The sequence below is a fragment of the Carlito syrichta genome, unplaced genomic scaffold (assembly GCF_000164805.1).
Source record: "Carlito syrichta isolate Samal-C Ts95f unplaced genomic scaffold, Tarsius_syrichta-2.0.1 Scaffold145306, whole genome shotgun sequence".
NCBI lineage: Eukaryota > Metazoa > Chordata > Mammalia > Primates > Tarsiidae > Carlito > Carlito syrichta.
Window position 1 is genome coordinate 491,602 of NW_007089402.1, and position 5,744 is coordinate 497,345.

Below are 5,744 nucleotides of genomic sequence, written 5' to 3' on the forward strand. Positions count from 1 at the left end.
AGGCCAGGAGGCATTGCGGGCAGAGGGAAGCCAGAATGACAGAAGCACACGTGACGGAGACGGGAGGAAGCTGGGCCTGGTGGCAGGACCAAGCCCTGTTGCCAGGACGACACCCACCGGTGCACTGGCTCTGGGTCTCCAATCTTAACCCGCCCCTGCTCATCTCCGATGGTCGGACATTCTGCTCCCGAGACGCCTCTCCTCTCCTGCGAGCTTCAGGGCTGGCCTGGCCGGGCCAGGGGCTGCCCTTATGTCCCTCATTAGTCCAATTTCGGGTTCAGGGATAGGAAAAGGCCACCACCAGCTTTGTCAATTTGTCTGGCGATCTGGCTTCTGGACGTCTTGTTCAGGCAAAGCACATGCAGGACATGCTCTTCGGAGGCCACTGAGGGGTGGTGGGGCTTGGAGGACCACCACCCCAGCGTCTCCAGGACGGAGGTCAGAACGAAGGGAGAGTGGAACATCGGCAGAGACATCAGATCTCCAATGCCAATGCCACCAACAAGCGTCTTCTCAGAGCCTCGGGGGATCCCAAGGACAACCAAATGAAGGTGCTTTCCCTCGCTCCTGAATAGTGATGATGTGGTTTGCCAGCACAGTGCGGGCAGAGCAGGCTGGGAGATGGGGTGACCCATCCCCTCCAGAACCTTCTGCCCTCAGGAATACTCTTGGGCCGCCTCAGCCCTCCGGGGCTCGCGAGAGCCCCGGTTCTGCCAGCCCCTGGCCGTGTGCTCTCAGGCTAGTCCCTTGGCTTCTCTATGCAACCTCTTCCTCATCTGCAAAACGGTAATAACGATAGATACAACAGTGCCAGAGATTAGCATTTTTTCCACACGCATTAGTTCTTCCTAGCACTCCTTCCACCGAGGCAAACTTCTAGGCAGTTAGCACCTCTTATCGGATCCTTCCGGGTAGCCTCTCGAAATACACTCACATATACATTTTCTCATTACAAAACTGATGCACACTTAGCACGCAAAACCGGAGGAGAGGCAACGCGGAGAGCTAGTACTCACTGGGTGCTGCCTGCACGTCTCAACTCAGATCACAATCCTAGCAGCGAGACACTATTGCTATTCCCAGTTGTGGCAGCCAAGTCGCACAGAAGTCCAGTCATCTGCCTAAGGGACCACAGCTGGTAGAGAGCAGAGCTGGGCCTTGCACCCGGACGGTCGGGTTTCAGAGTCCGTGCTCTTTACCCCATGTCACCCTGCTCCTCGGAAGAGAAGCCGAAACTGCCCACAGTCCCCATCTCACAAGTGCTGCTCACATTTCACATTGCTTTGCCATCATTTTTCTATCCACGGAAATAGAATGGCGCACCGTGTGGGTGCCCTGATAAAGAGAAGGGAAGTGAGCAACACCTGCACAGCTCCCACTGCTGATCGGCAGAGGACCCCACACCTTAGGGGGCCTGAACAGAGACACTTGTTGCTTGCCCTGGGGCTGCAGCTCGAGCGGAGAGTGGGCATCTGGGTCCCTCCCAGACGGGGACTCTGATCCACAGTGCTGCTATGTGTGGACCTTCCCTGGAGGACGCCCCAACATCTGGTCGATGTACTGCTAGGAAAGGGGCACTGCCAGGCCTCAGGGCTTGCACACGTCCGGCCGTTGTCGTGACTGCTCAGTCTTTCCCCAAGTGGCTGCGTGGAATGGCACTGCTCCTAACCGCTGCCCGGCACCCCTGCCGAGACTTGCTATTTCCTATCTTTTATAAAACCAGTTCTGATGAGTGTGTGGTGGCATTATGTTTTCTTTGCATAACATTTCTTAGGAAAACTGTCAAGCATACAGGAAAGGTGAAACAATTATCCTCTGAACATCCACTTACCCATCACCTAGCCCCTACCATGGACAGTTGGCTGGATTCCTCTTAGCCGGTCCACCCCTCTATCCACCCATCAACTGAACTTTTGCGTGCATTTCAAGTTGCAGACATCAGCATGCTTCATACTCAGTGTTTGCCCACAGGTTTGTGTGTATGGCTGTTTTTCCCACACGGTCAAACTTGCACCCAGCAGCGTGCACACATCTGAAGAGGACCCCTCTTGGGCTCTGACAAGCCCACACACCTGTGAAATCCACGCCCCAGCCAAGACTCAGAGCCTTGCCGTCTTCCCTTCCGACTTCCCTCCTGCTCCCTGGTGGTTCTCGGCTGAGCTACGGCTTCCTCTAAGGAGCCTTCCCAGACACGCCAAACTGGCTTCGACTCCCATCTTCTGAGCAGTTCTTCTGGGCACCATGCTGAGGCCTTTCAGTGGGGTAGCACCTAGGAGTGGGATGGCGCTCACGGCACCTGTGCTTACTCAACCACAGTGCACTTTATCGTGAGCGCTGAACGGCCTGTGGAACTCTGACTTGCTATCCTACAAGCACCACGAAGGGAGAGACCATGTCTACCTCCCTCTCTCTAGGGCACTCTTGCTCTCATCAACCAGGGAAACCTCGGAGAATGTCACCCGGTAGATGCTCACTGAGCAGGGGATTGGAGAACAAGTCCATGAAGCGGCTGAGCAGAGAAAGGGCCAGGGGGAGAGGTGTCCACACTCCCGGGTGGGAGCCCAGCCAAGCATCAAGGGGGCTGGGGCCTCTGTGGGGAGTTTCCCAGTAGTGCCCACAGCCGAGGGGCTTCCGAGAAGGCGCCAACCATATGGGCACGGCAGAAATGGGGTCCAGTGGGAAGAGGGTGGAGCCGGAGGGTACTGACGGGGAGAGTAGGCCTAGGCGACCTGATGTAGACCCTTCTTCAGAGCCGTGACCAGAGTCCTATCATGTGTGACCTCAACTTGGGGAAGGAGGAGAGTTGACCTAATACGGGATGTAATTCTTTCTGAGGCGAGTATGCCCCAGGGAGGGCACCAAAGTGACAGATCCACCTGCAGACCCGGCCTGTCTTCAGACCCCAAAGGTTTCCATGAGGTGAGCGTCTCTCCGCCCTGACACCTGTAAAAGGTATCTGAGACACATCTTTCTCACACAGCCTGGGCCCCACACACCCCAACACGCTGCCACCTACGCTCCACACCATCAGAGATGTCAGGCACTTTCCCAGGGAAGTTTTGACACTACCGGATTTCAATCTTGACTGCTGTGCCAGAACTCATGTCCTTGAGAATGGTCTGCACAGTGTGGAGGGATATTCTTGTATAACCGTCACAATAAGAAGGAGCTGTCATCTCTTTGTACCGACGGAGAACCCAAGGCAGCTCATCTCCAGCCGCCAGCGGGCCTCTCCCTGTGCAATGCAATCCTCCATCCTAAATGGTGACGTGTGGAGAACACTGTAGGTTTCTTTCATGAGTTGAGTTTCTCCTGGACGTGGTCAGCACAGGGATTTTTCAGACACTGCCCTCCCCTCGGCAACTTTAACCTGTAACAGCTCTGCACGCAATCGCAGCTCCAGCAGCTTGTAAAACCGCTTGGCACCACAGGCGGTCCTACAAGCACTTCTGCCAATCGAGCTTCCTCAACCCTGCCGGCATAGCACTCTTCTGCTCAAAGACCCTCAGGGGCACCGTTAAGTCCCCCAAAGCCCTCCAGATTTTCAGTTCCTGGCATTCCGGGTCCACCTCGTGCACAAGCGCCACGGACCAGCCCACCTGGGGTCCTGTCGCCGGCATCCCTGCCACCAGATGCTATCCATCCCTGCCCCTTCCAACGCCCTGCTGGAATCTTACTCCATAGTGACTCATTCGACAGCTCATCGGTCCTTTGGCTATCTTCGCTGCAGATGAGAGGAAACCCTGCCCACCTGGGCCAGCTCTCCCTGCCCTGTCTCACAGATTTGATTAAACTCCAGGTCACTGTCAGGCTCACCCAGATCTCTGGTGCAGACTATGTGTGACCTTGGGCAGTGGCACAGCCTCAGCTTCTCCATCTGACATGGAGACCATCATCACTTCCTTCTACACGGTTTCAAGGTCTCAGTGAGGTCGCGTGTGCCACGTGCTTCCCCTGCGCCTGCAGGGTTGTCACGCAGTCGACTCATTGCCGCTGCCAGGGTCACCACGGACGTCACCACCTAAACCCTGCAGCAGATGCTGCAGAAAAGACGGGCTCAGGAGGGTCGCCCCTGTGTGCCATGGGCGCTTCGCCTCTGGAGCCAGCCAAAAGCCCCATCAACAACGCACTCTGAGCACCGACCACCTCCAGGCACTGAAACGGGCCCGTTGACGTGAAACCCCGTTTAGGAGACACTCAGCTCAGACATGTGGAAACAGGCTCCGAGAGGCCAGTCGTCTGCCAAGGTGGACAAGAGCCAGACCAGACTGGGGCTGACGGTGGACAAGGGGACAAACGCCACGGCTGATGGTGCGGCCCCTCTGCTTCCTCGAGTCGAAAATCTGGGGGATCCGTGTCTGCCTGTCTGGCCTACTCAGCAGTGCTGCCTTACCTGGGAGTGGCTGGAACTCGCCCTGGTTCTCCACCTCCACCGTCAAGTCAAAGTGGGAGCAGTGGCTCAGGGTGACCACCCCTGCCGCCCCGCCAGGCATGAGACTGCTGATCCGCCAAGGCAGTTCCAGGGTCTGGCCCACGCGCGCCTCCACCTGACATGGGGTGACCTCCACGCTGCCGGGCTCGATCGCACACCCCTGGAGGACAAAAGGTTAAGGGGTGTTTCTGATGAAGCCTGAGGGCTAGACAAGAGGGGGCGGCCGGACACCACCACCCCGAGCCTCCCCAGGGCTGTCCTGGGGCTGAGGCCTCACCTTCATCTCGCCAAAACGCAGTGGGTTCTGGACATCGTGTGCCTGGATCACACTGAGGCCAGTGTCACTGCCTGTGGCCCTCACTCCCTTGGCGGTGACAGTGGCAACCGCGCAGCTTGACGAAGGCCAGCTGATGTTCCCGCGGCCGCCACGGGCCTAGGGAGGAAGCAGCACCATGGGCCCAGCCACCTGCCCTGTCCTCCCTGGGGAAGCCAGGGGGTGGAGACAAGTGTGTGCACACGGACACGCACTCACCCGCTCTCACTCTACATGCACGCACACACTCACACATTTGCTCTCATTCACCCACTCACGGCCCACACCCACACGATCACACTCACACCTTCACCCCCACACGCACCCTCTCTCATACTCGCCATTCACACCACAGGCTCGCACGCTGACACGCGCACCTACTCACCATTTACACCCACAGGCTCACTCACCCATTCAAGCACATGCTCACATGAGCCATTCACGCTCACATACACGTGCATACTCACATTCACCTGCTCACACTCACTCACTCATGCTCATACACACATGCTCACACGCATTCATGCCCACGCCCCACTCACAGACAATCTCACACTCAAATATAGGCACATTCACATGTTCACACACACACTCACACTAACACATGCCCACGCGCTCGCTCATACATCCATAATCACCCATTCATGAACACACACACTCACACATGCTCGTTCACACAGCTCACATGCTCACACACACTACCCTCTTACTCGTCTACCTTGATCCACTCACACACATTCAACATACCCTCCCACACGTGCTCACACTCACCGGCTAATTCACACACCCTCACCCACTCACACCCAGACGACTCTGCACACACCCACTTACGCTTTCTCACACATCTCAGTCACACTCACATGCACACACAATCACTGACACACATTCAAACACATATAGACTCACCTACTCCTACTCTCTCTCACACACAGCAAAGAAAACCGTAGCATCAGCCAAGGTCTGGTTGGAGGCTCCATCTGCCCTCACTCTCTCTACGCC